General features: G+C 41.9%; 1 protein-coding gene across 2 annotated transcripts in view; it reads left to right on the top strand.

Moving 5' to 3' along the window:
* Positions 1 to 12,267, top strand: part of CAPZB (capping actin protein of muscle Z-line subunit beta) — a 69,411-nt gene that overhangs the window by 12,485 nt on the left and 44,659 nt on the right. The window lies entirely within an intron of this gene.

Below are 12,267 nucleotides of genomic sequence, written 5' to 3'. Positions count from 1 at the left end.
GCACGTGATCACTCCCCGGTGCTGCGTACTCATCTGGTTTGGCTTTGGGTAGGTGGATACTTGGGTGGGGAGCGCTGGTACCAGTGGTTATTCTCCTGCCTGCCCTTTGGAGGGATGTTTGGCACAGTCCAAACAGCTCCTTAGTCCACTAAGTAAACTTGTAGGGAGGTGTTTTGTTTTGTTGTTTTGGTTTTTTTTTTTCCCCCCCTCGAGCTGGTAGACATTGTAGTAGTGCCACCTCAAGTTGAAATAAAACTGAGTATGTTTCAGTGTCTGTTGAAGAGTGAGCAATTTTACTGGAGAAGCGTGAAATTCTGCAGGGTGCCTGTACAGGCAGTGTAAGTGGGAGTTTAGGTCTATGCTAAATCCCATTTTTTTACCCCACTTTAATACAATGTGATGTTTAAGGACTTCTTTTTCTGGACAAAGGACATGATTGCAGAAGTATAAGATGCTCAAAATGATGTGGATCATCTGTTTTTATTCATATTCACTCATTATAATTCCCCACTTTCTGGTTGATTTATGCTAGGAGTCCAGAAGAGTTTAAAAGGCTCAACCAAACCTTTGTCCCTCCCTCCTTAATGCACAAGGTCCGAAGCACACGTATGCTTCAGTTCTTCCTAATCTTCTGCTGCTTCCAGGAAGAAGGGTGGAAAAAAAAATCTCTCACTTAAAACCAGGGGACTTCAAATTTGAATTTTCTTTATGGATGATGAAACCCGTGTGGTGTGAAGGAGCAGTTAATGTATCTGAAGGACATAAGCCTTTCCCAAGCTTCCTACTCTCTCTAGCTGGGCTCTAGCCCAAGAATCGTTTGCTGATAGATTGGGTTAATTAAAAAGCTTCTCTAACTTGAACATAAAGATCAAGAATGCAGACCAGTGCAATGGAACTGTGGCCACTTTAAACTGGAGCATAAACTTAATTTTTTTCTTCATCCTTTGTGTAATGCCTTCTTAAATATTTAGTAGTCCACGAATCAGGTGTTCCTGTTGGTCAATTCTCACATTAATGTCAACTTCTATGAGCAGATGCCCAAGAACTATTAACTGAAACTTGTGATGCATTTGGGGAACATCAAGCTGTTGTGGCTTACTTGGGCTGAATAATACGGGCACCTAGACCTGATCTAGTGGCCAGAATTCACTTACGTGGTCTTATGTCCTAAAGCAGGATGGGGACAGATGCTTCCAAACAGGCTGTCTTGGGAAGTCTGAGCTCTCGCCCGAGTGGTAGATGAGAAGTTTGCTTTTGAAACTTCCTTTATGGGGCATGAGGGTAAATGCTGGTTGAGCAAGTTTTAAAGACGTTTCCCTGTTAGTTGAGCTGAGAGGATTTATTATGAGAAGAGAATGCAGCGTACTTGAGGAAGCTTCTTTGCTTGTTTCTTCATTAAAATGTTGTAATTTTCCACAATAGGTGCTGTCTGGGTAATGCCATCAGCAGTGGCAGTCCTGTCCTCTTTCTGTTTTTTTAGATACAATGTAGTTTTGAGTGAGGAATCGAAAACAGGATCTCTCTCCTACTTCTGCCCAAAATAGGCTTGTGTTTAGAATTACTTTAGTTGCATTAGAAAATATCTTGTGCTGTATTTCCTAGAGCGGTGGCCTGAGCATTGGCATCAACTGGTAAGATTAATTTTCTTGTATTATCTGGTGGTGGTCTTTTGCCGTACCTTCCTCTTCTAGGGTTTAGAAGGAAAACATACAAGCGTGCTTCGAGCTCGTGCTTTTTGTGCTGCCGCTTCCAAGTTGGGCTGAAGAACTGCAGAATGTATTTGCATGCACTTGCCTTATCTGACTGCCCTTCTCATAAATTACCTACCTTATTCCTGCTGTATGCAAATTAAATTGTACTAGTTTATATTTCATCAGCATAGTCTGTGTTATTTTTCAGTCCAGGGTTGGTTTAGGAGTCCTGACTCTCAGTTTAAACCCACGAGACCTTACTCAAAGTGTTTGTGGCCATGCTGCAGAGCATGTCCTTGTAGGTGCCATTTCCCCGAGTATGAAGAGGATGGATGTCCTCTGTGTCTTTTTGTTACAGAAAGTGGTGCCGAATTCTTTCCTGGTGTATTAACTTGGAATTTCAATCATGTCCTTGTTGCAAAGTGGGAGGGTTACCAGCCTGGGTGAAAGCAGAACCCAGGATCTAACAATTTTAGCAGCATCAGCTGAAACTAGACTGAAAACAGCACTTAAGAGGATTTTATGCGGAAGGAAAAAGGGTTGAGACTGCATTGAAGACATAAGCTTAGTGGTTGCCTTAAGCCACCAATCAAAGCCACCATAAATAAAATACTTTTTATTCTCTCAGGGAAATTTGTTTGCATTTCTTCAGGTGGTACTTTCTGCCTTTTCCATTAGACTGCTAAATTTGAGAGTGATGTCCTGTTACCTGCCTTCCCCAGTTATTTTTGCTTTGGTAAATATCAGGATTTAAAAAAAGCTTGCTGCTAGCAAAGGTGATTGGTGACTGGCTGATAGCCTGTGCTTGCAATTTGAGACCAGCTCAAGAAACAAGAGACTGCTCTTTTGGTGAGTTGATTCAAAGGAGGAGAGAGCCATGAAATGGAGAAATGGGGTAAAATATCAGCCGCGTTATGCTGACCGCAGCAGTTAATGGCTGTATTTATGCAGAGTCCCATTGCTGTGCGAATTTAGGGGTCAGTTTTGGATGCAACGCTAAGAACAGGCGTGATCTTGGCTCGATATTGACAGTGCCCCACTGGATGATCAAATACAGCTTTCATGAAGCCGTTAGGACAGGCGGAGCTATTTCAGAGCTTGGTAAGGTGAAAACTGGCCAAATGGAGTAAGTAGTAACTTCGTGTTAAAGTGAAGGAGAATTCTGACATGAATTGAAACTGGCACCCGTGCGTTACGTGAAGCACTGCTCCTGCATAAACTGTCTCTACTACTTAAATTTATTAAAAGTTTTGCAGAACTTGGATGTATTGTTAGATTGCACGCTGTCTGCAGCTCTGACTTGAGGGTAGGTCAGGCATGTTCAGTAACAGCAAGGAAAGCATATAAAGACTGAAAGAATAGTCAAGTCTGGGAATTATGGGCAAGGGAAGGAATTCGGGGGAGTGTGACTATCTTGTTAGGTAGAGATGTGATATTCTTATGGCCTAAATATAGGCAAACCATTAGCTGCCCAGTTTAAAACTTGAAATCCTTCGCACTGAATGCCTTGGATGAAATTCAACTGTCTCGCAAGCTTTGCAGGGTAATCAGCAAGGTAAGTCTTGCTAGACAGAAGCAAAAGGCATATTAACCTACTTTTTTGACCTTTTAGGCAATTGGAGAACATTCAGGGATGAGGACTAATTAGATAACCTCTCCGTCTCTCCTCTATGTCTTGCCAGGCATCCGATTACTTGCCAGAGTTATCTCCTGAATTTACAACCCTGGCTACTAGACTTGAGGACAGTGGAAAGTGCAGAGTTTGTTTATTAAACTGAGGGTCTGTGAGCATGGCAGCAGCTTACTGGGGTGACTGGGGCTCTACAAACAGGCTGGTGTAAAACATCCTACTGAATGGGTGATGTCAAATGTTTGTGTTAGTTGTGCTGTCAGTAAGCATGTCTATGTTTGTCATCACCTTGGTGATACAGTATATGCATCCCTGCCGCTATAATATGCGCTTTCTCAAATGGTTTTGATTTAAGTAACTTCTCATATGAAAAAAAATCTAGGTTGCAGTTGACTGGAAGGAGAACCTGGATCTGTCAGGCCAGGACCAATTTGCCAAACCTGGCTCTTTCTGCAAGAAAAAAATTTTCTCCATTTGAATTGAGCAGTTCCTCTTCCGATACTTTCATGCTCAGGCTGATTCAAAGATGAAACTAGCAGCACGTAGAATAAAAGAGCGTTTTGAAAAGATCATCCAGCATTAACAGGATTAAAAAAAAGCATCACAAACAATACGTTTGTGGATGTCCAGGATGACAGATGGCTGTGTTGAATCTCAGGAGCCGTTGCATTTGTAGTAATTGCGGTTTCAATTTAAAAAGGAAAAAAATTGACCCCTGTGAAAATTAAGCAGTCCTCCTCTAGAGCCTGATTTGGGTGCTTCCTCAGGAATATTTGAATGGAAGGCAAGAAGGCAATGTGACTATGAAAACCAGGCCGTCAGACTCATGAACCAACACAGACCTCCTGTATTAGCTTATTTCAAAGACCGAACTAACCCTGTTAGCCTGTTAGTAGCGGGTTTACAGAGAAAGAAAGTAGTAATGAAGTGGGAGCGTGACAGAGTATTAATCGATAATTTAGGATACATCTGCAGGCTTGAAGCTAAGAGCTGTACAAAAGGATCTTGCAGAGATAACGGGAGTTTTTACAAACAGGCTGACGAGGTCAGGAAGACGATCCTGTGAACAATTTCCTGTTGCATAGGCCATGAAAACTTTGCTAGCCGCTCGGCAGTAAGTCTCTGTTGGGTGTGAGTCAGCGTGGGGGAGACAGTGGGAAGGAGAGTGGTTAGGAGGCAGCTTCACGGTTTTTAGAAAGCAAGACTGACTTGCTGCATGCCATCTTCGTCTATGCCAACGTATTTGTGAAGCTACAGAAAATAGTTGTGGTATTGAGAGTATGAAGTTGCTTTTCACATTCGGTAATACTGAATGGTTACAGTGTCAGTAAAGCTGTGTCTGGGTGTCTGTCTTTTAGGGGTACGCACATATTTGTGCTCAAGCCAACACGTGTTCTGATAGGGAAACTATTAGGCAGACACTGCAACCTTCCTTGTGAAGTGTGTGCAAAATCAGGACAAGTTCTCGTATCTCGGTGCTGTGCTCTGACAGCTTTTTTTCCCTTTGTTTAGCTAAGATTTCCTCTCTGTACATATACCTAACAAAGAAAATGTTGGTTTGTGTTAGATCCAGACTTAAAATGGGGAAAAAAACCTGTTGTGCAGTGACAGTCTAATTAAATCTGTTAATGTTAATTGGGAAAGGTGGTCAGCTCTACAGTCCGCTTCAGTGACTTTAATCCCTTTTATTAAAAGTTAGCGATGCTGTTTTGCAATCTGTGCAACTTTTCTATGTAGCTATTTTACTGCTGTCCCCATTTCACTCTCTCATATGGGGCTAATAGATTGCATATTCGCTTGATGCCATGATTTATTGGGAAATGACTTTTTGCAAAACTTTATGCTTCACAGGAATTCTTGGCACCAGATGAAAGCTAGTAAATTACATTGTCGTGTTCAATGACAAGTTTAATAAATAAAACGTTGTTTCTGTTACCCAGAAGACAAACACTGGTGCAGAAATCATTAGTGATGGTGGCAAAAGGTCAAGATGAATAGTCTGTTCCCAGAAAGCCTTGCTGCTGGTCCCTCCTGCTCTTCTGTTTGTACGTGGTGGCTCTTCTCATTGGACAGGTGACGGAGACTTGCATTGGACTTTAAACTAGAGCGATAGGTTTGAAAGTAGATGCAAGGATCTACCATCTCAAAACACCTCCTTGCTGGGAAGGAGGTGCCAAGCAAGTGTTAATTTTTTTTCACCGTGTGCTGTACACCTCTGTAGATGTGCTAACAGGAACTGAAATGCATCTAGTTGAAGAACAGCTACGAGGTGTGCAAACTGGCTGCAGAGCGTACTCCAGGAGATGCCGTATTCTTACTTCAGAAGCCAATAGAGAACTGCAGTCCAATGGCCCTCTCCAGACTAGCAGGGTTCATTTTTTTTCTTGATAGATGTAAAACATCTTGACAAATAGTTATTCCATGAGATTGAGCTTATTAAGAAAGTAATGCAAGCAGCTCTGGTTTATTTAGGAACTAATGGATGGGAATGCCTTCAGTGCATTATAATTCACTTGATAATTGGTTCTGCAGTTGAGCTAGGATGTTGGGTAATGTCCCATCGGCAGCGAACAATGCTTACCTGATTTGGAGGTAAGAATGATGAAGTGAAGTCAAATACAACATAGGATTGAAAGGATGCTTGAAAGCATCTGCCTAAAGGCAAAGCAACAAACAAGGATTTGGCAAAACTCTGATGGCAAGCTTTGAGGTGCTCATTGAGCTTGAATGGAGGAGGAGATCTCTTTGGTAGTTGCTCCTAGAAGACCGTTGCCACTCCTTTAATCTGTCTAGGACTTGTCATAGTTGTGGTGTCAGCCTGAAATGGTGGGAAGTATCCAGTGTCATCAGCATGCTGGTGGCAGTGAAACTTAAGCTGCCTAATTTGCTCTCCTTCCCGTAGATTATTTTAGTTCCCCTGCGTGAGTCTTTGGAGCAGACATATAAGTTACTCTTTAAGGAAGAGATCCCTCGTGAGCACTTGTCTTTCTGAAGTTAGCGTGTATTAAATTTATGGACCAATGTAGAACAAAAGCTGAGGTCTGGAGTAGAGCTCTTTTTTTTTTGACGAGCATGCAGGTGCATTTGTCACTGTGTACAACAGTTAGACGTAGAAAACAAGCCACAAAAGTGTTTTCAGTCATTATTTGGGGCTAGTATCGCTTCTTCGAAGCGTGCTCAATTGTTTTCAAAGTTAGAGCAGAGTAGAATAAAAGAAACGATGTTCTGCAGGAGAACATCTCCAAGAAGGATTTGCTGATGTTAAAAGTTGTGACGTGACTTGTACAATTGGTCTGTAAGTAAATACCGGTTACAGGGTAGCTGCAGGAGACCAAGTACAGCAACTTCTGCTAAAATCTTCCGATTCATCACTTCTTGCTTTTATTTTAGTCTTTAAGCCTTCTCACTTGTAATTCATGGGATAAACGCTTTCAGCAATCGGTCAGTCTGTTTGGTCTTGACCGCAGCAAATGGAGCTGAACACGTTACTAAACGCACGACATGGTCATAAGTGTCTGAGATAACAAAAGCCACTGGATCACATCCTAACCAGAGAAGACAAAGCTAGAAGTAGTTCAAGAGAAGGAGAATGTAGTCTGCATCAGCATCATTTTCTTTCAGTAATCTTTGACCTGTTCTTTTATAACAATCCACAGCATAGTGTATCTTCAACTTTTATTACATTTGATAGTTTCTTAAATAGGCTATTGCTGTTTCTCCCACTAGTACACCTTCCTGTCAGGAAGCCGTGATTTATAAGTACGTTACAAATGGTTTTAAATAGGATCTGCCAGAAGAGAGTTAATAGTCAAGGGAAAAATAATGTAGGAGAACAGATTGCGAGGAATGTGTGCAGCTGATGGAAACGTCATGAGTGCAGAACTTGTCTGGGATTCATAGATCGTACAGAGTTATTCCCCTTCCCATCTAATATCCTAAAAAGTGAATGCTGACAGCTGAGAAGGGAATCTTGCGACTTAACATACTACTGTACTTCTTATTACACAGGGGTTACAATAATTCAAGCCTTTGCTAAAGCCCCTAGCAGTAATCCTATCCTATTGTGTAATTTGAAAGGGGAGTCTTCTGCCTTTTGAGCTCTGGAAGTTGGCAAGGATTAAAATGACAAGCAGGAGGGGAAGCTGTGTATCTGTTTCAATTAAAAAAATTTAGTGTTTTAGTACCACAAAGCTGAAACATTACTCAGACATTCCTGTTGGGAGAACTGACAGGAAATAATATGATTTACAGTCTGGGGTATGTCTGCAACATAAAAGGAAAGAAAGAAAAAAAAAAAAAGTCATTTGCTGGTTGTGTATTTCTGGCCCTGGATTAAGTTATGAAGATATTTTGATTATAAATTTACCAGGGACCAAAGTAATTTGATGTGTGATTGCTTCAAGTTGCATAAGTTGAGCAAATGTGCTATTCTTGGTGTCCCTTCAGGTTTTTCTGATATTTTTGTTCTCTGAAAATTTAGGTGCCAGCTTGTACTTTAAATTTGGATAACTTTTCAGATGCCAGTCTTGAGCAAAACTTGTGCACGAAGCAGCTCAAAGACCTTTGTTTTATCTGTTGTAACCCAGCTGCTGGGTCCTAACAACGGTGGCGTTTCAGGGCCAAACATGGGCAGTGCGGGCCAAATAATGAACGGTCTTCCTACACGTGTGTGGCTTTTTTACCTTAATCCTAACTACTGAAGTAATTTTTAGGTCACCCAGTCCTCCTCAGCTGGCATCAGAGATGGCCCGGGGGTAGGCAGTGCGATTGTGCCTCGAGTAGAAGTGTTATATTTGGTTTGGTGGCCCAAGTGGCTTATTTCCCAGAAAGGGCTAAAGTAAGAAGTAGCAGCACCGAACTACCTCAGCTGGTTTCTCTTGGTTCAGGAGTTAGCTCAGAGTAGTGTTAATATAGAAATACAATACAGAAGTGACACCAGCCTGGTTTTCTTTTTGAAGAAACTGCCTAACTCTGTTTATGCCTGGCAATAACATAGTCGAATGAACAGGGGCTATCGGAACAAAGCTCTGAAGACCAGGGAACGAAATCTGCAGGTCTTTGTGATAAATAGAAGCAAATTCCTGCTGACTGTAAGGCTGGGGGTTTTAAATGAAATCTTTTACCTCCTTTCAAGTGGAATGGCTTAGTCTTTGAAATGGGTAGAGCTGCAGGTTTGTGTAAACCCTCTTAAAACCCAGAGTATAGGTTAAGTCTCAGGTAACTAGCAACAGAGAGTTGTCAAAACTTGTGAATAAAGCCTGTGAATTTCTGTAAGTGTATGTAGTGAAATGCATGTGTAGAGATATCATTTACAAAGTGCAAAATACTTGTAGGTAGGAAGTAACACAGGTTGCTAGTGGCTGTTGAAAAGAAAAAACAAGTGCAGCCTCTGTGCAGTGTTACTGGTTCTGCCAGTGACACTGATGCTTGAAAGGCTTTAGGTGTATATCTTGGCTTATAATAACCCCATTTATCTGGTGACAATTCTCTGCAAAATATAATGCGAACATGGCATGGCTTATTACCTTGGTCTGGCAGAGCGCATTTGGGTGCCACGAACTGTTACAGCTGCGTGAGAAGTAGTTTACTTGCTTCCAGGTTTGCGTAATCTTGGGTCAGCTCCTGTTGCCTGATGTTCTCAGCATAGCGTATCCTGGCCAGGGACCATTAACGAATGCCAGCTATTCCTGCACCGCGTGCCCCTCATCTGAAGGAGCTCTGTGCTTTAGAGGACGTGACAAGTGGGGGTCAAAAGGAAGTTCAGCATTTTGCCTGTTTTAATTTTTGCAGTTTGCATCCTCTTTCATGGTAACTGTGTACAAGTATAAGGTCAGAAGAGTCCCTTGCTCTTAAAATGAGTAACAATGCCCGTGGCATGCCCTTGTTTCAAGAACTGAAAATGAAACACGTTGTTTTCTTACACAATGTACAAACACACCTTCTCAAAACCTCTGAACAAAACTTACTGGGTTTTTTATTTGTGTTTTCTCCATTCAATGACATCTGCCCATCCTCAGCCTTTGAACAATATCGCTTACACTATGGAATGGAATTAAATATTACAGTATGGAATGGAATTAAACTGTGCCTCTGTGCAACTGCACATTTATACGGCTGATTATTTTTTTTTTTCCAGTGCTATTTGTTTTTATCTGAGCCTCAACACAGAGTGCCTAGATGACCAGAGACCTGTGGCAGTTCTGAGAGAGTTTCTCTTTTGGAAATAAGCTAAGTACAACAGGGAGACTGAAGAGAAGAGCAGATGCAGGCAAAGGAAGCTAAACAAACACAACATTTTTCCTTGTGGTGGTATCATGGGAACACTATAGCAGATGCTTAAGTGGAGATTCTAGATAGCCAAACATCTTTAGAGGGAACTTATTAAGGAGCTTTCATCTAAGCTAATATTTTCAGTCTCTGAGATTCCTGTGATCTCTAAATCCTTCAGTGGCTTCAGCTGTAATAAAACTTCATTTAGAATTTCTGTCTGAACTCCCTACTCCTCCACAGGAGCTCTGTGCTGGATGAAACAGAGGAATGGTGGAAAACGGCCTCATATCAAGTAAACACTAAGCTCATTAAGTCCTGCAACCTCAAAGAGCTTGGCTTCGAGAGCAGCCCAGACTGGGAGACGGCCTGTCTAATCACCTTCTCAGTGAGCAGGGCTTTATAAGCCTCTCTATGTCTAAAGGCAAGAATTCTGTAGAAATGTTTTGTCTGGAGATCTGTTAAGAAACCCTGTCTTCAGTATGCAATTTTACAAGAGAATTAAGCAAATGAAAATCCAGAACAGGTGAAGTTAAGAGAGTAGAGACAAGTGGGTTGGGTCAACTGTAGTGAGGTAGGTGACATACATCCCGAGTTCCCAAAGAACACCTGCTTCTTATACAGGTTGTGTGAAGGCTTTGTGGGATTTAATGTCACTAGTAACATGCCACTGTCAAAACTGCAGTAGTAGCACATCCCCAGGAGTGTTTGCCCTTCTGTAAAATCAGAGAACCGTGTACTGCTGGTTTTGGCACCTTGGATGTGATTCCTATCTCTTTGTATGTAACTACCTACAGCTGCTCTGGGTAGCTAGTACTCTAGTACTCCAGCTGCGGCAGAGGTCTGGAACCAAAGGATGTATTTGACCACAGACCTGGTTTTTGAAACCTCACTTCACCTACAGGGAAAGAACCAGAAGCAAAAGATAGCGGTAGAATTACCCATTCCATTCTGAAACAGGACATACCAGGTGTATCCAATACCACACAGTACCATTTTGTTCTGTAAGCTGTGCGCTTTGTGCTGCCTTTTTGACTCTGCCAGCACAGTGACCATATAACCGCAGAGTTAGGGACAGAAATACAGCAGGACCTGCCTTTATTTCAGTGCTTTAAGAGATCTGCTGGCAAGCTGTTTAATTATTTAAATGCTCTGCAAGAAAACTGAAGAGTCCTGCTGCTCAGCCTTGCTTTTGCCTCTTTGATACCAGAAAAATATACTGTTAGTATGTGCTTGGATATTTTTGTTTTTCCTTTGCACACAGCCATGTACACCAGCCATGTCTGAACCCTTTAAGAATCTCTGCCTTGAACAGTCTTGCTTGTGTCTTTTAACAGCTGTTACTGAATATAGTGTCATAAAAATGGTCAGTCTAAGTTCTTTTGGTTAATCCATAAAACACCGCAAATGTAGATACTCCATCATTCAGCGTAGTTTATTTCAAAATTGTCGCATTGTAAAACACTTACTCTGGGGTTGCAGCTTTAGTGGTGGTTTTTAACATCATCTTTCCCAAGGCTTTTTTGTGTATTAAACAATTCCAGCTGGCAGAGGAGGACAGAGCACTTCCGTAAGTGTTCCCACGATCCCAAAGTGAGGAGCGTGACCCTGTGATCATGTGCCCACTTTCCTCCCTTGATGTGAAAGATAGCGGGAGGTAAGGATGATACTTGGTAAGAAGGATCACCTGCCTGAGCTTGGCTGCTGGAGCTGGGCAGGCGTAGGCCGTCTAAATAGTATCTTTCTCTGGGGACTGAAAGTTTAGTAGTAAAAAGTGAGTAGTTTTCACTTCCCCTGAACATCTAATGAAGAAAAAGGTTTTGAAAATCTGGCCGTTACTTTTGTGCGTGAATATAGTGCTAGTTGGTTCAGTGATTTATTTGGGGTTGCTTTCCAAGTTAAATAACTTCAGACTCATTTCAAGCTGAGGACTCGCTTGTCACATTACCCAAGTATTTAGAGTGTGGTGGGGTTATGTATGTTCCTTGAATGCGTCCTCCTTTAGTGACCACAGGTGACTGTCATAAACTTCTGTTCTTGGTGTCAGTGCATCCTGCTTTTCAGGCTGAAGGCTCGGACCTTCAGCAGATCATTGCAGATATATGGGATTTGGTGCTTAACTCTGCAGAGCTGGAATATTTTGCAAAATGGTGTCCTGTAAACCTGAACAAAATAAATACATCATCTCTCCAGATCTGGCTGTCTGTACAATATTTCTCTTTTGATAGTGAGTGGGTAGTATCTTTTAAGAACAGCTCTCATAATGGCTGTCTACTGAACTGAGAGCTCCCTCCTTTCCTCATTGCTAGGGTATCGCTTAATTGCAGGAAACTTTGCTTCCTGTTTCTCCCTGACCTGGGGACTGCTACTTGAATAATGTGCTAATGTAACTGCTTTAGTTTTGAAGCCTTTCTTAAATAAAACTTTGGGAGCTTGGCAGAACACGGGAGGGAGAAATGAAAGCTAAGCTCATTGTGTATGTGTGGCTAGAAATTGCAGAGGAAAAAGGGAGGGGACGAAGCAGTGAAAACAAACTGGCTATGCTTCAGCTGCCTGGTGACGTGCTGATCAAAGTAACTCATGCAGATTTTGGGTAGTTAGGTTTGTGGGAAAGTGTTTATATCTGTTGGTGAGAAGGAGAGTTAAAGGCTATGTCAAGAACATGGTTCAGCTCATCAA

Source organism: Grus americana, chromosome 21 (assembly GCF_028858705.1).
Source record: "Grus americana isolate bGruAme1 chromosome 21, bGruAme1.mat, whole genome shotgun sequence".
Classification (NCBI taxonomy): Eukaryota; Metazoa; Chordata; class Aves; order Gruiformes; family Gruidae; genus Grus; species Grus americana.
This window is presented reverse-complemented; position numbering and strand designations above follow the sequence as displayed.